This window comes from Bos taurus, chromosome 19 (assembly GCF_002263795.3).
Source record: "Bos taurus isolate L1 Dominette 01449 registration number 42190680 breed Hereford chromosome 19, ARS-UCD2.0, whole genome shotgun sequence".
Lineage (NCBI taxonomy): Eukaryota > Metazoa > Chordata > Mammalia > Artiodactyla > Bovidae > Bos > Bos taurus.
The window spans coordinates 14364413-14387993 of record NC_037346.1 but is presented as its reverse complement, the minus strand read 5'-3'; positions in this window follow the sequence as shown (position 1 = coordinate 14387993).

Here is a 23581-nt window from a genome sequence, read left to right as displayed (position 1 = left end):
TTTTTAATTAAAAAATAATTTTAAGTAAAAAGATTTTCATTTATCTATATTAAAAATTGTTTATATTTTTAACTGTGTTGGGTCTTAGTTACAGCACAAGGGCTCTTTAGTTGAGGTACCAGGGCTTAGTTAACCCCTGGCAGGTGCCATCTTAGTCCCCTGACTAGGGAAGGAACTCGAGGCCCCTGCATTGGAAGGCAGATTGTTAACTACTGAACCACCAGGGAAGCCCTAACACATTATTTTACAACCAAATCATAATTGATACAGTCTAGGAAGTTTTCCTACTTAAATGAATACCAAGGTGATGTGTATTTGTACACACAAATGTGTTTTCATGAATGATTTCGTCAAAATGATGGCTAACTCTTATTGAGGGTTTACTGGGTGCTGGGTTTGATGCTAAGTGCTTACAGTAGTGCTGTGCTGAGTGTTTGCCTTGGTGACAGTCTAGCCAACCCTGCCTGCAGTCTAGCAAGGATCCCCTACCCGCCAGTTGACTGAGAGCTTTGCTCACCTTCTCCATTGTTCTGCACTCTGCTTTGTGGGGGAATGTCCTTCAAGCCACATCTGAGCTGAGGTTTGGAAGCTAGAGTGGTCAGTTACATATAATTATAGGGGGAAGAATTCTTTAATATAAGCATGTCCCATGCAATGCTGAGACATGCTTATACAAAAATTATTTGTTGTGTATCTGAAATTCAGTTTTAACTGGCATTCCTGTCTTTCACCTGGTAACACTACTTGGGGTGCACATCTCTCATAAAGGCTGCCTATTTCCTGTTAGAGTTGAGTAACCCAGGGTTGGTTTGAAGGCAGAGTAGTGCTTTTCAACCTCGAATTCACATTAGAATCATTTGGGGGAGCTTTATACTTTTTAATTAATTAATTTTAGCTGCACTGGGTCTTTGTTGCAGTGCACAGGCTTCTCACCGAGGTGCCTCCCTCCTGCTAAGTCACTTCAGTCGCGTCCGACTCTTTGCAACCCCATGGACTGTAGCCCACCAGGCTCCTCTGTCCATGGGATTCTCCAGGCAAGAATACTGGAGTGGGTTGCCACGCCCTCCTCCAGGGGATCTTCCTGACCCAGGGATTGAACCCTCGTCTCTTATGTCTCCTGCATTGGCAGGAGGGTTCTTTACCACTAGCGCCACTGGGAAGCTCCTCTCACTGAGGTGGTTCCTCTCACTTTCGTGCATGGGCTTCACTAGCTGTGGCATGTAGACTCTAGACCTTGTGCTCAATAGTTGTGGCAAACGGGCTTAGTTGCTCCTTAGCAAGTGGACTCTTTCTGAACCAGGGATCAAGCCTGTGTTCCCTGCATTGGTAGGTGGATTCTAAACCACCGGACTACCAGACAAGTCCAGGGGGAGCTTTCTAAAAACTTCATTGCCAGGAGCTCGCCTCCAAAGTTAAGGATTTAGTGAGGTCTAGGTGAAACCTGGGCGTCAGTAATTTTAAAATGTTAATGTACAGCTGGTTTGAGAACCGATGTTGGAGTGTAGTCATAACCTGTTTTTGGCTGGTCTTGGGGTTTCAGAGGAAATACAACTCCCTTCCAGTTTTTCAAGGCTTCTGATCTGTTTTTTGGTCAAGTCCGTTGGATGGTTAATTAGCAGAAAATCTGTCAGCTACTGTTACTTTTAGAACAGGGATTTAAGACTCTTCCTCTCTCACAGTGCTGGGAGCTCTGGGCCTCCGTTTTTGCCACCACAGCCCCCATGTAACTGGCTGTGGGCTCCACACTGCCCTCTGCTGATGAAACGATGCCACAGGCGGGGAGGTTGCCCTGATCAGCTCCCTGCCTGCAAACGCATCCCACAAGCCCACCTCCTCACAGGGAACACGAGGGTTGGTTTCGTTCACAGGATGAATTTCTTAGAGGAGGGGTCTGAGAACAGGATGAACCGGGCTGTTTAAGGATTCCACTTTTTGTCCTTTCTAGTCTCCCATCCTGTCATTTCTGCTGATACTAACCTTAGCTTGGAGGGGAGAATTCTGCTTTTCCAGATGACTGATTTCTCAACCAGCAAGCAAAAAGGGTTTCTCTTAAGCAAACTAAAATTTTTTTTTCCTTCTCTGCTATCGGAGGAGGGGCCAGTTTCAAGGTGAATTAGTCTCTTTCTTAGAGGGCTTTGCTGATGTAACATGAAGCAATCAGTCTTCAACATTCTGCATTTTCCTTTTTGATGCAAACTTGGTAGGCAGATTCTCATCTTGACCAGCTGTCGTGCTGGTTAGAGATGTCCTCCCTGACTTTGACCTCAGCTACTGCCCTCAGCCAAGGTCACTTTTGCAATCTGCTGCTTGCAGCACTGCCGTCTATGTCATGTATACCTGTGGCGGATTCATTTTGATATTTGGCAAAACTAATACAATTATGTAAAGTTTAAAAATAAAATAAAATTAAAAAATAAAAATAAAAAACAAAAAACAAACAAAAAAAACACCTCATAAATATGTCAGCTCAGGATGACAGAGGATGAGATGGTTGGGTTGCATCACCAACTCAACGGGTTGGTGCAAGTTTGAGCAAGCTCCGGGAGATAATGAAGGACAGGGAAGTCTGGGGTGCTGCAGTCCATGGGTTTGCAAAAAGTCGAACATGACTGAGGGACTGAACAACAGCAAATCAGAAAAGCTGGCTCCATCTGACTTAACTGATGATACTCGGAACTTGTTATTAATAGTTTGCATAACTAAAGTTACAAGAAGTAGATTACCTTCAGGCAAAACTTGATCCAGAAAAAAAAAAAAAAAGGGAAAAAAGCCAACTTGATCCAGTGGTCCTTAAAGTATCACCACAAACCATGTTCCTTTCTGAACTTCTGATCTCCCTTCAATTTGAGAGCTTCCTCCTAGGACATCAACTGTAGCCAGCTTGCTTGCAGTCCCCACCAGCCCGCCTTGAAACGCCTTCGTGTGGTTTCAAGGAAAGAGGTAACGATCTCTCCTCACAAAGGGTGGAACCCAGCAGGTGGGCCACTCTTGCTTCTTCCTGTGGATGTAGAATGAACTTGTCCCCTTCCTGAGCCAGACTGAGTGGGAGAAAAGAAACTGACATAAGAGACAGGGCAGAGAAAGGAGTGTGGGGGCAGCCATGCTCCCATCACATGGAGTGAATTTCCTCTTTGTCAAACCAACTTGTGGAAGGTTCTGGAGCTTTTTTTTTCCCCTCAAAAAAAGCTTTGAATTTTGTATCGGGCTATATATTGGGCTATAGCTGATTAACAGTGTTGTGATGGTTTCAGGTGGACAGCAAAAGGATTCAGCCATACATATATTACATGTATCCATTCTGCCCCAAACCACCCTCCCATCTTGCCTGCCACATAACATTGAGCAGAATTCCCTGTGCCATGCAGTAGGTCCTTGTTGGTTATCTGTTTTAAATATGGCAGTGCGTATGGAAGGTTCTGGAGCTTGAGCATTCTTCTCATTGACACTACACAGATTGGGGAATTATATATCCCACCTCATCTGAAGAAGACCCCATTTTTGCTGGTTATGCTAGAATATTACTAACAGTATCCTCTTTGACTCTCAAAATCGTCATCCTAACAATAGTAGGTCTACGGCTTGAAGGGTCTCCAGTGACATGTGCTGGTGAGATGGTCTCAGGGTTGATATCCATAAAGGTCCCTGACTGTGTGGGCAACGGATGCTGAAATCCAGTCTGCATGCCACCTAGACAGTCTTACATCCAACACAGGGCCAGGTGTGCTCCAAGAGGGAGCCTTTTTTTAATGTCCTTAGGCTAGCAACGGCCCAGGTGTGCTGCCAATGGTGTGGGTGGAGGGAGAGGTGAAGGATGCAGGCAAAAGTGGGGTGCTGACATCAGGGAACTAGGCAAAGAAAGGACCCACAGAACCCCCTCCATGCAAAGAAATGCATGTGCTGCCCAAGAGAGCATCAGTGGCTTGTTGGCATTAAAAAGAGAGGCAGAGAAGACAAGCAGAAGGGAACAGGGACTACATCTGTGTACATTTACAAGAAGTTCTCTTTACTCCATTATCACCCCACATAGACGCCTTCTCCCCAACACACCAGAAGAATTAGGCCTTTAAAAGAGAGGAGGGGAAGGGGTCCAGGACCACCTAAAGCCTCATCTTGCTCCAAAAACCTCTAAGCCTGATTTGCACCAGTGGGAGGAGTGGAGGGGGTGAGAAGTGGAAATGAGATCAAATTTGAATTGGAGTTTTAAACTAAAAGAATTTTAATTACTGAATGTGGCCAGAAGGTTATGTAATCTGCCCAAATGATGTTAAGGTTGGTGGAAGAAAAGTTCAGCATTTTATGTTTATTTTCTGTAACAGTTAGGATCAGTTCAGTTCCGTTCAGTTCAGTCGCTCAGTCATGTCCAACTCTTTGTGACCCCATGAACCGCAGCACGCCAGGCCTCCCTGTTCATCACCAACTCCTGAAGACTGCTCAAACTCATGTCAATCAGGTTGGTGATGCCATCCAGCCATCTCATCCTCTGTCATCCCCTTCTCCTCCTGCCTTTAATCTTTCCCAACACCAGGGTCTTTTCCAATGAGTCAGTTCTTTGCATCAGGTGGTCAAAGTATAGGATAAGGCAGTTAGGATAGGACAGGCTATAGCTGACTAACAACCCCTCAATGGATTAACAAAATAAAAGTTTCTCACTGGCACCAGATCTGACGTAGGTCAGGTTGCTGGTTCTCAAAACTGAGTGTGCGCCAGAGCCAGTGGAGGGCCTGTCTAAGCACAGAGTCCTGGTCCCCACGCGAGAGACTCTGATGCTGCGTGTCTGGGGTCTGGCTCAGCTCTGCTTTTCTCATGGGCTTTCCGGTGTGATGCTGATGGTGCTGGTCCATGAACCACACTTGGAGTAGTGCTGACCCCAGAGCAGCTTGCCTCTAGGTGGTGACGCAGGAATCCAGGCTGCTTCCATCCTGTAGCTATCGATTCTGGAATGAGAAAGGAGACAGAAAAGCCATACTGCTTTTAACTGTCCTGGCCCAGAAGGGACACACATCACCTCTGCTTATAGTCCATTGACCAGAAGTAGTCACAAGAGACCAATTCGTCTGCAATGCAGGGAAACACATAGGCTATTAATGTTTAGGGAGCGCTAACGTCTCTGCCAGTTACTCTCAACAAGAGGTTAACCAATGAAAGGGGGCCTTCCAAGGTGAACTTTTTTCTGGATACACCAGGTGGCTAGTGGGATCTTAGTTCCCCAGAGACTGAACCTATGTTCTTGGCAGTAAGAGCCGAGTCCTAACCACTGGGCCACCAGGGAACTCCTGACCAGTGTGAACTTGCAGTCTACGCGGGTACTTACAGCTGCCCAAATGAAAGGTATATTCCATATTCAGAGTTTTAAAATAATACCATTGACATCTTTTCATCTCAGCACATTCATATCAATACTTCTTCCTTTTCAAGGGTTTCATATGTATTATGTGGGCGTACTAGGGTATTTTTAACATTTAGAACGCTTGTGCACTGGTTTTTTGTTAGTTTGTTTTTGGCTGCGCTGGGTCTTTGTTGCTGAGAGCAGGCTTTCTCTAGTTGGAGCCATCGGGGGCTTCTCTTCATCGTGGTGCACAGGCTTCTCACTGCAGTGGTTTCTCTGGTTGTGGAGCGTGGGCTCTAGGCTTATGGGTGAAGCGTATGGGCTTCAGTAGGTGCAGCACACAGGCTCTCAGGAGTTGTGGCTCGCAGGCTTAGTCGCTCCTTGGCATGTGGGGTCCTCCCAGACCAGGATCGAACCCTTGTCCCCTGCATTGGCAGTCAGATTCTTAGCCACTGTGCCACTAGGGAAGTCCATGTACTATGATGTTTTAGACTATTGTCTCTCTTTCTTTTTTTTGATGAATTTGTTTCTCTTTCATTGCTTTCACTAACAGGTCTGCAAAGAACTGTGCGCCGACACCTTTATATCTTTACGTGGTGTTTCTTGAAATAGATTCCTCGAAATAAGATAGATTGAAGGGTTTGTACATTTTAAAATCTGCTAGAAACTGTCATTATGCTTCAAAAACCCTGACCATCAAAATTCCACTTTTTAATACTAAAAAAATAAAGTGCTAGTGTTAAGTTGCTTCAGTCGTGTCTGACTCTGTGACCCTGAGGACTGTAGCCTCAGGCTTGTCTGTCCACGAGATTCTCCAGGCAAGAATACTGGAGTGGGTTTGCCACGCCCTCCTCCAGAGGATCTTCCTGACCCAGGAACTGAACCCTCGTCTCTTGTGTCTCCTGCATTGGCAGGTGGGTTTTTTTTTTTTTTAAACCACTCATGCCACCTGGGAAAACAGAGATTTTAAAACAAAACAAACTGAGTAGGGCTTAACAAAAAGTAATATACAAAAAAAAAAAGTAATATACATTTGCATTTCTCATAAGCATGTAGAATTTCTCCCTCTTGAATTTTACAACAGAGACTCTGATTTAGTCTAACTTTCTTATTCTTAAAAACATAATCTAGGCCAGGACTCAGGAAAGTTTTCCACGAAGGGTCAGATAGTAAATGTTTTGGGCTTTGCAGGCATACAGTCTCAGTGGCAATTATTTAGCTCTGCCATAGTAGTGGGAAAGCACCCACAGACTCTATGGAATGGAATAGATATGGTTGTGTTCCTCTGAAATGTTATTTGTTAAGACAGATATCGTGTTGGATTTCTGTTTTTTGGCCATGACACATGGCATATAGGGATCTTAGTTCCCCAACCAGGGATCAAGCTGGTGGCCTCTGCAGTGGAAGCTTGGAGTCTTAACCACTGGACCACCAGATAAATGGCTTTGTGCTGGATTTGTTCTGAGGACTGTAGTCTGCTAAACCTGATCTTGGAGAAGGCAATGGCACCCCATTCCAGTACTCTTGCCTGGAAAATCCCATGGACGGAGGAGCCTGGTGGGCTACAGTCCTTGGGGTCGCTAAGAGTCGGACACGACTGAGCGACTTCACTTTCACTTTTCACTCTCATGCCTTGGAGAAAGAAATGGCAACCCACTCCAGTGTTCTTGCCTGGAGAATCCCAGGGACGGGGGAGCCTGGTGGGCTGCCGTCTATGGGGTTGCACAGAGTCGGACACGACTGAAGCAACTTAGCAGCAGCAGCAGCAAACCTGATCTAGATAATTGATCTAATAAACCATTTGTCTGGAAGTCTTGTTGCCTATATCAGCTGATTATTTTTTTCTTCTATGATGTTAGCCATTGATTTTGTGGCTCCATGGATTCTAAGAAAATCATATTCAGGTAACATGTTTACTGCCACATGCATCTTATTAAGAAGAGTGGTAAATTCTATTGACTAATTCTGTGGTTTTTGGTTTTTTGGCTTCATGTAAATCACTTGGGAATTTGGGGAAAAAAATCTAGATTCCTTGGTCCAAATTCAAGAAATTCTGATTGTGACTATTTTAAACAATCTTGCCAGATGGTTCTGAGCTGCTTGGAGAAATGCTGATATTGGCTTGTATTTCAGTTATACTATTTATTAGCTATATGACAGTGGGTGAATTGTTTCAATTCTCTGATCCAACAACATGTTTACTTCTATCAAATGGGGATACTTAGCTCTTGGTGGAATTGTTAGGATTTAAAGAACGATATATAATTCTTGGGCTTCCCTGGTGACTCAGATGGTAAAGAATCTGCCTGCAATGCAGGAGACCTGGGTTTGATCCCTGGGTCAGGAAGATCCCCTGGAGAAGGGAATGGCAATCCACTCCAGTATCCTTGCCTGGAGAATCCCGTGGACAGAGGAGCCTGGTGGGCTACCGACCACAGGGTCACAGAGAGTCAGACTCGACTGAGCGACTAAGCACAGCACACAGCACAGACTTCAGTGCATGAATATATTACAAGATTGAATTTACCTGAATCATATATATGATGCACCAGGTGCTAGCATTTTATAAAAGAATCATTATTTTGCAAAATCGTCTTCCAGTTTTAACTTTCAGGGGTATGTTGCCTCTAGATGTGTTTCAAACCTAAAGCCCGGCCCTCAGGCTGGGGCACGAGGGGAAGCCAACAGGCCTGTTTCACAGAGAGGCTGCTTTGTTTCAGCGTGCTGTTCATGCCGTGCCCTGAGGCTGGTAGCCTGTTTTCCCTGATTGTTACAGTCTGGAGGGACCCAGGAATGCAAGCCCCTGTGGCCACTGGAGTCAGGCGTTCACTGGGCATCCCCCGGAAGCAGCTGCAAAGCCCGGACACCAGATGGAAAAACTTGGGCCTCATCTTGCTCCTCCAGGTGTGTGTAAAAGCCCTTCTCTGGGGGACGCACATGTCCTGGAGTGTGGCGGGGATGAACACAAAGACAGTGCCCACTGGTTGGAGGATAAAGATGTCATGGGCGGAGGAAAAAACAAAACCATCACCACCACCACAAAAAACCCAGTGCTGACGACTGGCTTTGGTAGAGAGCAGGAAAAGAGCAAAATGGTTCTACCATGCCCTATCCTGGAGACTGTCCCAGCGGCCGGCCCCTCAGGCCGCTGCTTTGCAATGAGTGAATGTGAGTCTTTGTCATGAAGCCTGGTGCTTCTGTGCTGGGTCCTGGGGTGAGTGAGCTTGCCTCAGGAGCCCCTTAAGAGGCATTTCTCAGTTTGCTACAGCCCTTTGGGTCTTGGGGACACATGCCCCATTGGTTTTCGAAGCCAGATGTTTAGAGAGCTCATTTCTAAAGGGCAGTTCTTAAAAGTTGGGCAAAGAACTTTTCAGGTAAAAGTTCTCAGTAGTTGGGTTGCAAGTCCTTTGCTTCTTGGGGAGAAGCTCCTAGTTTGTGTGTTCTCTCCTGACTGTGGGTGGTCATGCTGAGGTTGAGGTCAATGGCCAGACCACATTTCAGACTCTCCTATCCCCCTCTCATGAGGCACTTTGAAAAAAAAAAATTGAGATTTTTTTTACAATACTGCATTAGTTTCAGATGAGCAATGTGGTGATTCAAAATTGGTATAAATTATACTCCATTTATAGCTATTATGGGGCTTCCCAGGCTGTGCTAGTGGTAAAGAATCTGCCTGCCAATGCAGGAAATATAAGAGACGCAGATTTGATCCCAGGGTTGGGAAGATCCCCTGGAGGAGGAATTGGCAACCCACTCCAGTATTCTTGCCTGGAGAGGCAAGAGGAGCCTGGCGGGCTACAGTCCATAGGGTTGCACAGAGTCGGACATGACTGAAGCAACCTAGCAAGCACGTAGCTACTGTAACATATCGGTTGCATTCTCTATGCTGTGTATACCTGCAGCTTATTTATTTCACATATAGTTGCATCTCATTACATGTAGCTTGCATCTCTTCATCGTCTCCCTCATCTTGCTCCTCCTCTGCTCCCACTCCCCACTGGTGACTAATAGTTCTTTATATCTGTGAATCTGTTTCCTTTCCTTACTATTTACTGATTTATTTGTTATATCCCATACGTAAGTAATAACACACAGTATTTGTTTTTCTTTGTCTGACTTATTTTACTAAGCATCATGCCTTCCAAGTTCATCCATGTTATTGCAATTGGCAAAATTTCATTCTTTTTTAATGGTTAACATTTCCTTGTACGTATATAACCACCTACTCTTATCCATTCATCTATTTAAAGACTGAGGGCAGTTGGGTTGTTTTCATGCCTTGGCAATTGTAAATAAAGCTGCTATGAACACTGGGTTGCATGTATCTTTTCAGATTAGTGTTTTCTCTTTTTCCTGATGTATACCCAGGAGTGGAATTGTTGGATGGTATGGTAGTTCTAGTTTTGTTTTTTGAGGAACCCCCATACTATTTTCCACAGTGACTGCATCAATTTTCAATCCCACCAACAGTGTTCAAGGGTCTCCTTTTCTCCATATCCTCACCAAAATTTGTTACTTGTGGTCTATTTGAACATAGCCATTCTGACCAGTTTGAGGTGATAACTCATTGTGGTTTTGATTTACATTCCTGACAATTAGCAATGTTGAATGTCTTTTTATGTTCCTGTAGGCCATCTGATGTCTTCCTGGAAAAATGCCTATTAGTATTTTCTGCTCATTTTTTAATTGGGTTGTTTGTTTATTGTTGAGTTTCATGGGCTGTTTATATGTTTTGAGTATTAACTCTTTACCAGTCATATCACTTGCAAATACTTTCTTCCATTTTGTAGGTTATCCTTTCATTCTGCTGAGAGTTTCCTTTGCTGTGCAAAAACTTCTAAGTTTAATCAAGTCCCATTTGTTTATTTTTGGCTTTGTTTCCTTTGCTGAAGGAGACAGATCCCAAAAAATATTGCTATGGTTTATGTCGAAGAGTGCTCTGCCTCTGTTCTCTTCTTGTAGGGAAACAGAGCAGGGCCCTGTGGTCTTTGACCTTCCCCTCCCCCGCCACCCTGCCTGTAGTCTGTGGAAAATTTTAGGCAAAGAATAAGTTTAATCAGAGAAGTGAGAAATGCAGAAACAAAGGAAAACAGCCAAAGGAGACCAAAAATTAATAACGTAGTCATCGAGCATAGTCGAGGACCTTTGGTTCCTTCTCAAGGGCTGTAGATAATCTTCTGAGCCATATCCTGGAAGCTGTCCTATAGATACCAAAGAAGTTAACTAGATAATGACCAGACTGTATCTATGACATAAGCTGCCACAACTCCGAGAGCTGGCCTCGAAGAAATGGGAAAAAGCAGACCCTGGAACAGAAGGTTAACTGTACCTGAAACAACCAAGATGATGCTGGCAGACCCCTGATGAGCAATTTGAAGATGACTGTTAGAGCTGACGGAGCTGCTTTGCAGCCCTCTCCTGTCTACGAGAGCTCTTGCCCCGCTGGTTGCCAGTGAGGGGAGAGCTGGCCTTTGGACAGATGCGCACCTTCACTTCCCACGCCCCTACTTTATTCTGAAATAAAGCAAACTTTCCTTTCCACCAACCTGGCCTGTTTATTGGCTTTTGAGCAGCAAGCAGCCAGACCCCACACATTCTTTCAGAAAGGGTAGTTTTATGGTTTCCAGTCTTATATTTAGGTCTCTAATCCATTTTGAGTTTATTTTTGTATATGGTGTGAGAAAATGTTCTAATTTCTTTCTTTTACATGTAGTCGTCCAGTTTCCCTAGTACCACTTACTGAAGAGACAATCTTTTCTCCATTCTTGCCTCCTTTGTCATAGATTAAATTGAATATAAGTGTATTCATTTATTTCTGAGCTCCCAGTTCTGTTTCATGGATCTTTGTGTCTGCTTTTTACCAGGATCATATTACTTCGACTATTGTAGTGATGTAGTATAGTCTGAAGACAAGGAGTGTGATTCCTTCAGCTCTGTTCTTTCTCAAGATTCCTTTGGCTATTCCGAGACTTAATTTTTTCTATGTAATTTTAAAAATATTTGTTCTAGTTCTGTCAAAATTGCCATTGGTATTTTCATAGGGATTGCCTTGAATCTGCATAATGCCTTGGGTAACATGGTCATTTTAACAATATTAATTTTTCCAATTAATCATTAATAACATGGTATCTTTTCATCTGTTTCTGTTGTCTTTGATGTCTTTCATCAGCGTCTTACAGTTTTCCAAATGCAGATCTTCTACTTTCTTAGGTAGGTTTATTCCCAGGGATCGTATTCTTTCTGATGCAATTGTAAGTGGAATTGCTTCCTTAATTTCTTTCTAATAGTCCATTATTAGTGTATAGAAATGCAACAGATTTCTGTATATTAATTTTGTATCCTGCAACTTTACTGAATTCAATGATGAGGTCTAGTAGTTTGTGTGTGTGTGTTTGTGTGTGTGTGTGTGTATTATAGATTTTGTGGTTACTCTGAGGTTTATAAATAGCAATCTATATATATATATTATAGGTTGCTGATCTTTTAGTTTCAAGCACATTTTAGCAACCCTCCATTTTTATTCTCTTCCCCTTATGATTACTGATCTTGATATCATATTTTACATCTAATTGTTTTGTTTATGCCTTAAACTGCTTATTCTGGATATGGATGATTTTACTACTTCTGTCTTTTAACCTTCCTACTAACTTAGTAGAGGCTTCCCTGGTGGCTTTGTGGTAAAGAATCCACCTGCCAATGCAAGAGACATGGGTTCAGTCCCTGGGTTGGGAAGATCCCTTGGAGAAGGAAATGGCAGCCCACTCCAGTATTCTTGCCTGGGAAATCCCATAGACAGAGGAGCCTGGTGGGCTACAATCTATGGCACTGCAAAAGAGTCAGACACAGTTTAGCGACTAAACAACAATAACTAGCTTTGTGCATGGTTAATTTACTGATAAACCCTTTCCTTTCATGGTTTTCATGCTTCTAGTTATGGCCTTTTCACTTACAGATGTCCCTTTAACATTTCTTGTAAAGCTGGTTTGGTGGCGTTAAACTCTTTTAGCTTTTGCTTGTCTGTAAAACTTGATCTCTGCATCAAATCCAAATGAAAGACTGTCAGGTAGAGTGATTCTTGGTTGTAGATTTTCCCCTTTCATCATTTTAAATGTATTATTCCACTCCCTTCTGGCCCGTGGAGTTTCTGCTGAGAAGTCCTCTGAAAGCCTATGGGAGTTCCCTTGTGATTAACTTTTTGCTTTGTCAATGCTGCTTTTAATATTCTCTTTAATTTTTGCCATTTCAATTACAATGTGTTATGATGTGGTTCTCTTTGGGCTGATCCTGTTTGAGACTCTGTGATTCCTGGACTCGGGTGTCCATTTCCTTTCCCAGGTTAGGGAAGTTTTCAGCTATTATGTCTTCAGATATGTTATCTGCGGTACTTCCTGGGTGGCGCTAGTGGTAACAAACCCACCTGCCAATGCAAGAGACACAGGTTCGATCCCTGGTTCAGGAAGTTCCCCTGGAGAAGGAAATGGCAACATACTCCAGTATTCTTGCTTGGAGAATCCCATGGACAGAAGAGCCTGGCAGGCTACAGTCCCTGGGGTCACAAAGAGTCAGACACGACCGAGCCACTGAACACACATGTTCTCTGCCCTTTTCTTTCTCTGTCTCCTTCTGGGACGCGTATAATGCACATGTGATTGTGCTTGATGTTGCTCCAGAGGTCTCTTAAACTCTTCTCTTTATTCTTTTTTTCTGTTCATCCTCAGTGATTTCCACCACTCTCTTCCGGATGGCTGACTCATTCCTGTGCATCATTTAGTCTATTGCTGCTTCCTTCTAGTGTAGTTTTCATTTCAGCTATTGTATTCTTTATCTCTGGTTGTTCTTTATATTTTCTCTTTGGTAAAACTTCCAACTTCTCCCTCTGTTTGTCCCTTCTTCTCCTAAGCTCTTTGATCATCTTTACAATCATGACCTTGAACTATTTCTTGAGTAGATCGGCTATCTCCACTTCACTTTCTTCTTCTGAAATTGTATCTTGTTCCTTCATTTGGAATATGTTCCGTTTTCACCTCATTTTGTCTACCTTGCTATTCTTATTTCCACGTATCTGGTAAGTTGGTTATGTTTCCTGACCTTGAAGAAGTGGCCTTTTGTAGATGTCCCAGGAGTCCCCATAGCACACCCGCTGTGGTCACTAGAGCTATGTTCTATAGGGATCTCCCCTATATGGGCTGCTTGGATCCTCCTGTTGTGGTGGGCTACCAGTCAGTAGCGGTGGTAGTCTAGCAGGCTTAGTTGGCTCCTGGTCTGTTGATTGCTAGGCCCTGCCTTGTGTAGAGGTTGACAGTCAGTTCTTGGTGGGGCCCAGTCATAGGGCAGAGTCAAGTGTCAGTCTGGCTGGGGGACCCTGGTGTTAATGCTGGCTCACTCGTGGGAAAAGTTGGGGTGCAGGAGGTCCCCAGGCTGGTGCCCACCCACCAGTGGGTGAATTCAGATCCTAGGGCTAGTGGTTGCCCACAAGTGGACAGAGTTGGGTCTTCAGGTCTGGCTGCAGGTCCAAGAGTTCCAGAACTGGAGTCTGAGTGCTGGTGGGTGCAACTGAATTCTGACACAGCTGGCTGCGGGGTCTAGGGTATCCTGAGGCTCGTGTGGCCATGCTGGGGGCAGGGCCTGAGGCTGGTCAGTCCCCGGGCTGATGTTGGCCCACTGGTGGGTAAGGCTGGTGCTGAATTTAGGGCTGGCTCTCTGGTGGGCGGGGCCAGGGCCCAGCTGGTCTGAGGTCTGGTGCTGGCCTGCTGGTGAGTGGGCTGGACCCACAGGCCCAGGGCTGAACCCACAGGCCCAGGGCTGAGGTTTTCCGGGGGCTTGTGTTAACCCATTGGTGGGTGAGACAGGTCTAGAACAGGCTTACTGGAGGGAGGGGCTGGGGATTCTGAGGCTATTGCCTGCCCACTGTGGGGTGGAGCTGGGTTCCGGGGTCTCTGGCTATAGGACTCTGGGGGTCCCAGACTTGGCGCCTGCTCACTGGTGTGTAGGGCTGGGTCCTGGGCCCTCTGGTGGGCAGGGCCATGTTCAGAGACGGCCATGTGCTCAGGCAGTCTTAAGGCAGCCTATCTGATGGTAAGTGGGGCTGCATCCTTGCCCAGTTAGTAGCTTGGCCTGAGATGTCCCAGTACTGATGCCTATGGGCTGGTGGGTATGGATGGGGCTGGATCCTAAGGCTAATAGGCTGGAGGGAAGATTCCAAAATGTTACTTACCAGCAGCAGTCCAGGTAGAATGGACTCCCCCAAATGGCTGCTGCCAGCGTCTGTGTCCCCAGGGTGAGCTGCAGTTGCCTCCTGCGTCTCTGGGAGACTCTCCAAGATAAGCAGGTAGGTCTGCCTCAGGCTACTGTCAAAGGACTGCTTCTGCTCTGATCCTGAAACAGGTGAGACTTTTGTGTGCCAAAAAGAGTCTCCTTTAAAAGTGGAGACTCTATTTCCCACAGCTCTCTGGGACTCCCAAAAGTAAGCCCACGGGCCTTCAAAGACAAACATTCTGGGGTCTCATCTTCCCGGCCCAGGACCGCTGGCCTAGGGAGCCTGAGGTGGGGCTCAGACCCTTCCCTCCTTGGGGAGAACCTCTGTAACTGTAATTCTCCTCCTGTTTGTGGGTTGCCCACCTGGGTGCCCATCTTGACTGTACTGTGACTCCTCCCTTCCTGTCTTGTCGTGGTTCCTTCTTTATATATATAGTTGTAGAAGATCTTTTTTGGTAAGTTCCAGTCTTTTTCATTGATAGGCGTTCTGTAAATAGTTGTAATTTTGGTGTTCCTGTGAGAGGAGGTGAGCACAAAGTCTTTTTAGTCCTCATCTTGCTGTGCTGTTCACTGTGGCTCTTTTCCTGTTTGCTGATGTGAAGTAGCTGCTCAGCTAGTTTTCAGGTCTTTTTGCAGAGGAAATTGTTCAATATGTACCTATAGATTCAGTGTGTCTGAGGGAAGCGGTACATTCAGGATCTCCCTAAGTCACCATCTTGGAATCTTAGGTTTGGTCTCTATCTCCCTCTGCAGGGAAGACAGCTAACTGAATGGCCTGCCTCTTGTTTCAGTTCTGTTTGGGGCTTCCTTGGTGGCTCAGATGGTAAAGAATCTTCCTGCAATGCAGGAGGTCTGAGTTCGATCCCTGGGTCAGGAAGATCCCCTGGAGAAGGGAGTGGCAACCCACTCCAGTATGCTTGACTGGAGAATCCCATGGACAGAGGAGCCTGGTGAGCTATAGTCCATGGGGTCCCAAAGAGTTGGACACGACTGAGTGATTACCACTTTCACTTTCAATCTGATCTAAGAAGAGATTTTTCCTGGTCTAAGAAAAGATTTTTCCAGTGAGAGGCTAACTCTGTAAATCACCTATAAAGTAGCAATGAGGTGACTTTACTACTCAGCTGATGACGGGGAAGCAACTGAGCCTGGATTCCGCCTCCTGTTGAAAACCCACTCAATTTTCTCAGTCCCACAATAGGACAAGCCCCCACCCCATCTTCTGGGTGTATAGAATTGTATAGAATAGAAATCTACAGCTCCTCCAGAAAGAAAAGCCCCTCTAAACAGATAGCCCAAGGCATTTTGAAAATCCACTGGGACGTCCTGTATTTCATTTGGTACCTCTGTACGTAGGGCTTTGGTGATGTGGTCTGACCTGAGCCAGGACCTGGAGGTCAACAGCAAAGGGCAGCAGGAGGACACCCACAAGAGGAGGCCTGGGAGCAGAGGGCCATGGCGAGGGGGCAGTGAGGGCCAGAACTGCTTGCTGTTGCCCCCTTCTGGGGGCCAAGCGATGTCCCCTACTCTTAAGACCTAAGCCACGGGTTATGGGGAGATAGAAACTGGGGGTGACGAGAGAGGAAGTTATTAAGCACAGTGGTGCTTTGTTGACTTGTATATGCAAGAGGGGTCTTGGGTAACCACAGGGCTCAGGGTATTTGCAAGAATAGTTCAAGTGCTCACTTAATTTGGGCTGTTTACAGGGAAGTGGTTTCCACAGCGAGAGGAGGTGAGAGATGGGTGTCATCCTGGGACCACACTTAGTTGGTTCCTTCTCATTAGAAGCCCTGCAGTCATAGTTTCCCCCAGCAGAAACTTTTGTTATTCCACAGCTGTTCTCACGGCAAAGACGTGGCCTTTGCAGTGACTCCATGAGTCTTGAGCAGCACGCCTCACTTTAAACCACACCCAGGTAGACAGAGTTGCATGATCCCAAATTGGGCTGCAGAAATGATGAGAGGGTGGGACGCCTTTCAGACACTCACTAGTTCAAGAGAGGCTTATCAAGGGCCTCAATACGCACAAAGCAAAAACATGTTACGTATGTATGTATATGCTCAGTCACTCAGTCATGTCCGACTCTCTGTGGCCCCATGGACTGTAGCCTGCCAGGCTCCTCTGTCCATGGAACTTTTCAGGCAAGAATACTGAAGTGGGTTGCCATTTCCTACTCCAGGGGATCTTCCTGACCCAGGGATCCAACCCACTTCTCTTGCATCTCCTGCATTGGCAGGTGAATTTCTTTACCACTAGCATCATCTGGGAATGGTGCTAACATACATGCTGCTGCTGCTGCTGCTAAGTTGCTTCAGTCGTGTCCAACTCTGTGTGACCCCATAGACAGCAGCCCACCAGACTCCCCCATCTCTGGGATTCTCCAGGCAAGAACACTGGAGTGGGTTGCCATTTCCTTCTCCAATGCATGAAAGTAAAAAGTGAAAGTGAAGTCACTCAGTCGTGTCCGACTCTTAGTGACCCCATGGACTACAGCCTTCCAAGCTCCTCCATCCATGGATTTTCCAGGCAAGAGTACTGGAGTGGGGTGCCATTGCCTTCTCTGGCTAACATACATAAGGAACCTTAAAATGATCTTAAACTTTGACCAAGATAATCCATGTTGAGGAATAAATTTCCTATGTAAACCCATTTAATTTTTTAAATTTACCAAGGCTAGATTTGTACCCCAGGATGTGATCTATGCTGGAGAATATTCCATGTGCACTTGAGAAAAAGGTGAAATCTAATATTTTGGGGTGAAAAGCCCTGTAGATATCAATTAGGTCCAACTGGTCCACTGTATCATGTAAAGCTTGTGTTTCCTTGCTAATTTTTTGTTTGGTTGATCTGTCCATAGGTGTGAGTGGGGTTTTAAAGTCCCCAACAATTATTGTGTTACTGTTAATTTCTCTTTTGATTCATGTTGATGGATGGCAAAAAAAAAATCACAATATTGCAGCGTAAATTATCCTCCAATTAAAATAAATTAATTAATTAAAAAAATGAAAACATACATTTAAATATGGAAAAAAAGTTTATGCATAAGAATATTTTGTCCCCAGCATATTGATAACAATTTAAAATTAGACCTAGTCAGAAAGAGAAAAATATCCTACATTAATGCATATATATGGAAGCTAGAAAAATAGTACTGATGAACCTATTTGCAGGGCAGGAATATGGACACAGAGGTAGAGAATGGACTGTGGACACAGCAGAGAAAGGAGAGGGGGGGACGAGTTGAGAGAATAGCACTGACATATATGCACTACGGTGTGTGAAATCGCTAACTAGTGAGAAGATGCTGAGTAGCACAGGGAGCTCAGCCTGGTGCTCTGTGACGACCCGAGGGGTGAGATGGGGGCGGGGCAGGAAGGAGGCTGAAGAGGGAGGGGATGTATGTATACTTACGGCTGATTCACATTGTCGTAAGGCAGAAACCAGTGCAGCACTGTAAAGCAACTATCCACCAATCAAAAATAAATTTTAAAAAAAGTTTGAAAGGAGAAAAAGAAAAATAGACCTAATTTAAATTGTTTACAATATGAAAATGGTAAAGAAAATTATGGTATCTTCACTTGGTTTGCTATTAGGCAACCTTTTCAAACAATATGATGACATGGGAAATACTTATATTCTAATGATGAGCTTAAAAAAAAATCCAAGATGAAGATTGACCCATTTTGGGACTGGGGAGGTGGTTAGTTCCATTCAGTATTTTTTGTGGATACTGTTCCCAGGAAAAAGGGAGAATAGAAGGAGCAAGGATAGTGTGTCTCCCGTCATCTACCCTTGGTCGATTTAATAATAAAGGGTTCTCCTCTCTTCCTCAATATGGGCAGTTTCAGTAATGATGACTCACTATTCTGAGAGTTCTCTTGATTGCCACCTTCCCCCATCTTCTGCTTTTACAAAGCAGGGTGGGTAGTGTTTGTGGCGGGACCAGTTCTAACCCTCTTAGCATGTTCTGGAATGAACACTAGGCCTATTTTGGGGTTGTGACTTTGCCACCATGAAGAGCTTAATGTCTCAGATTTGGGTAATAGTCATTTACAGAGCAACAGGAAATACACAAATCAGCATCTTCTTGAGAATTAAGTCATTCTGGAAGGGGGAAGACTAACAGTTTATTATCTAGACAGCAAAGGAAAAACATATTTATCACACCTTAAGTGTTAGTGTTGTTATCTCAAGAAAGAGAAAAAAAAAAGACAGGAAAAAGACAAAAGACATGTTTTTCCTGACCACCATCTACTCTACGTCCTTCTTGATATCAGAAACCCACAATTCCTTTGGGAAGCCACTCTATCGCAAAGTTCTCAGATTTTAAGTTTATGTGAAATTCATCTAACCACAATCCAGGATATGGTTTTTCCAGTAGTCATGTATGGATATGAGAGTTGGGCCATAAAGAAGGCTGAGCACCAAAGAATTAATGCTTTTGAATTGTGGTCCTGGAGAAGACTCTTGAGAGTCCCTTGGACTGCAAGGAGATTCAACTAGTCAACGCTAAAGGAAATCAGTCCTGAACATTCATTGGAAGGACTGATGTTGAAGCTGAAACTCCAATACTTTGACCACCTAATGTGAAGATCAGACTCATTAAAAAGGACCCTGATGCTGGGAAAGATTGAGGACAGGAGAAGCAGGCAACAGAGGATGAGATGGTTGAATGCCATCATCGACTCAATGGACATGAGTTTAAGCAAACTCCTAGAGATAGTGAAGGACAGGGAAGCCTGGTGTGCTGCAGTCCTTGGGATCGCAGAGTCGGACATGAGTTAGTGACTGAACAATAACAACCTTAATTAGCTTAAGCAGATCAATGAAATGCATCCCCTCAGCCACAGCAACTGGTTAGGAGTTGGATTTCTGACATGTCAGTCAAATCCAAGAGAACCCAGTGATTTTTTTCCAGTGAAGACACAGCCTCTTTCTTCCCTGAAGAAAATGAACAAGAATTCATGTAACATGATGACCTAGAGAGGTGGAATGGGGGAGTGGGTTGGAGGGAGGCTTAAGAGGGAGGGAATATATGTATGTGCTCTGCTGTGCTGTGCTTAGTTGCTCAGTTGTGTCCAACTCTTTGTGACCCCAGGAGCCTGCCAGGCTCCTCTGTCCATGGGGATTCTCCAGGCAAGAATACTGGAGTGGGTTGCCATTTCCTCCTCTAGGGGATCTTTCTGACTCAGGGATCCAACCGTGTCTCTTACGTCTCTTGCTTTGGCAGGCAGGTTGTTTACCTCTAGTGCCAAGTGGGAAGCCCAGAAAGGGCTTTAAAACCCGACAACTGTTGTCAGTAATCTGGAGTCTCAAAGGGCTGTGAATGCAGATATTTATTTCTACTTCAATCTAAAATTAATGTGAATAGACTGTTATATTTAAAGTGGATAATTAACAAGGACGTACTGCGTAGCACAGAGAACTCTGCTCAGTGTTTTGTGGCAGCTTGGATGGGAAAGGAATTTGGGGAGAACGAATACATTAGTCACTCTGCTGACTCTAGTACACCTGAAACTATCACAATATTATTAACAGGCTTTACCCCAATGCAAAATAAGAAGTTTTAAAAAAAGTTAATGTGAATAGAGACAAGGAGATGAGAGACTTAACAGGAGAGCAACCTGGGCTCTGACTGGGTCCTAAGTCCCCCTCCTCACCTCTCCTGTGAAATATTTGCTTATTTGAAGTAGACAATCACCTGCTTGTAAAGGAGCAGGTAAGAGGTAGCTTTGGGCATCAAATATTCATCACTTCTGCATGTTGCCCCATCTCTGCAGGGGCCAAGATAGAAGCAGAGGTCTCCCAGCCCATGGCTAGAGGTAGGGGTGTAAGGGGTGACTGTGGTTTTGAAGGCTGTGCTAGGAGACACACGTTCTCAACCCCAGATAAACTGCAAGATATATGACTAGACAAGCTCTGTCTTTTGGGTTATCAAGCTCATGGAATTGATCGGAAGCAAAGAGATCAGAAGCCTGCTGTTACTAGAAGGGTGTTACTTGCCAGAGAAACTACAAGATCACTCCAAAATAGCTGTAAGCTGCTCAACACCTAGGACAAACTCTAGGCTCCTAACTCACATGGTCAAGAAGTTGGCTGCCCCCCGGGAAAGGGCTTCTCCTCAGCACGCGTGTGTGTCCAAGGAGGACAGTCCCCAGGGAGGTCAACCAGAAAGACCGACCAAGGACCTCAGTCAAGCCTTGGACTCTGAAATGCCCTATACGTTAGTTAGCAGTGCAGTTCCCATGCTCTCCATTCTCCTTGCTCTCACACTCTTTGTTCACAACACTTGTATTGAGGGGGTAGTGGGCACAATTGTGCTTCTGTTTGCCTTTGGGCTTCCAGACCGTGAGAAGCAGTTCAGCATAAATGAGCAGATTTTGTTTGTCCTAAGATGCTGGAAACCAACAGAAAAGAAATGGTGACACCTCCACTGCTTCTTTGGGGACAAAGCTCTTCCTCCCATTCTCCTGATAGAATCTTCACACTTGTCACGGGTTGACCGGTGCGGTTTTAGGGGAATGGGGCATTTCTTAAAGGAAGGGGATTGTAAAACGCTTTTGGGAAGGAGCTCCATGTGTGTGTACATGTATGTGTGTGTGTGTGTGTGTGATAGGAAAGCCTTGGGTGAAAGGATTTGTTCCTTGCTTTGTTCTCATTTGATGAAAGCCATTATGAGGACTTCCCTGGTGATACAGTGGATAAGAATCCACTTGTCAAAATAAGGGACATAGGTTTGATCCCTGGTCCAGGAAGATTTCACACACCACAGAGCAACTGAGCCCATGGGCCACAAGTCCTGAAGCCTGTGCGCCTAGACCTGTGCTCTGCAACTGCAATCAGAAGCCTGTACACAGCAATGAAGAGTTAGCCCCCACTTGCTGCAACTAGGGAAAAGCCTGCAGGCAGCAGTGCAGACTCAGTGCAACCCAAATAAATAAATAAATAAATACATTAATTGAAGAGACACATGTACCCCAATGTTTATCGCAGCACTGTTTATAATAGCCAGGACAGGGAAGCAACCTAGATGTCCATCAGCAGATGAATGGGTAAGAAAGCTGTGGTACATATACACAATGGAATATTACTCAGCCATTAAAAAGAATACATTTGAATCAGTTCTAATGAGGTGGATGAAACTGGAGCCCATTATACAGAGTGAAATAAGCCAGAAAGAAAAACGCCAATACAGTATACTAACGAATATATATGGAATTTAGAAAGATGGTAACGATAACCCTGTATGTGAGACAGCAAAAGAGACACAGATGTATAGAACAGTCTTTTGGACTCTGTGGGAGAGGGAGAGGGTGGGATGATTTGGGAGAATGGCATTGAAACATGTATAATATCATATAAGAAACGAATTGCCAGTCCAGGTTTGATGCATGATACTGGATGCTTGGGGCTGGTGCACTGGACGACCCAGAGGGATGGTATGGGGAGGGAGGGGGGGGGTGAGGATGGGGAACACGTGTACACCCGTGGTGGATTCATGTTGATGTATGGCAAAACCAATATAATATTGTAACGTGATTAACTTCCCATTAAAATAAATAAATTTATATTAAAAATAAATACATTAATTAAAAAAAAAACTATTATGACATCAAGACTGTGAGCTCCCCTGAGCTCTATTTTCTTCATGCCAACTTAGAGCCCCAGCCAGAAAGTAGTTTTGATAGATGGAATATCATCCATCAAAGGGTAGCTTTGATGATCTCAACTTTGATGATCAAAGTTGAGAATGGAAAGGTGAGCAATACATGTTTATCAAAAAGTAAACCAAATTTAAAATGACAGACTTGTGGTCCAGTGGTTAAGACTTTGCCTTTAGTACAGGGGTGTGGGTTCATTCGATCCCTGGTCAAGAAGTTGAGATTCCCCCATGTCTCATAGCCATAAAACCAAAACATAAAACAGAAGCAATTTGTAACAAATGAAATAAAAACTTTAAAATAAAAATTTCTACATTAAAAAAGTACAGAAAATAGTCTCTATTCCTTTAAAGAAAAAAGAATAAAAATTCCATTTCCTCTAAGAAACCACCATAGTTAGCTATTTGATATGTATCTTTCCAAATACGCCTTTGCAAATATGTGTTTATAGTTGTTGAAAGTAAAAATAATATTGCTGTATATGTGTAGTTGTGTAGAACATGTGTAGAGTATCCTTGCATTTACTAGAGGTAAACAGATATCTTTTGCACCTAATATTATGGACAATTTCCACAGACATAGATGTGTGTTATCTTTTTTACCAACCACTGAATATTGCATTGGTGGACACCTCATTTCTCTACTGATTTTATCTTCTGATTGTTTAAGTGTTTGTTTCCATTTGTTTGATGTTTGTAAACCATGCTGCAAAGAATATCGTTGTGTCTGTATATTCCTGACCTCTGGTTGTGTTGCTTCAAAACAGATTCTTAGAAATGGAATCAGCACAAACAATATTTTGGTCCAACAGGATAGGCATCTTAATGTTTGCATATTGAAAAGCAGAGACATTACTTTGCCAACAAAGGTCCGTCTAGTCAAGGCTATGGTTTTTCCAGTGGTCATGTATGGATGTGAGAGTTGGACTGTGAAGAAAGCTGAGCGCTGAAGAATTGATACTTTTGAACTGTGGTGTTGGAGAAGACTCTTGAGAGTCCCTTGGACTGCAAGGAGATCCAACCAGTCCATTCTGAAGGAGATCAGCCCTGGGATTTCTTTGGAGGGAATGATGCTGAAGCTGAAACTCCAGTACTTTGGCCACCTCATGCAAAGAGTTGACTCATTGGAAAAGACTCTGATTCTGGGAGGGATTGGGGGCAGGAGGAGAAGGGGACGACAGAGGATGAGATGGCTGGATGGCATCACTGACTCGATGGACGTGAGTCTGGGTGAACTCCCAGAGTTGGTGATGGACAGGGAGGCCTGGCGTGCTGCAATTCACGGGGTCGCAAAGAATCGGACACGACTGAGCGACTGAACTGAATTGAATGTTGAATTG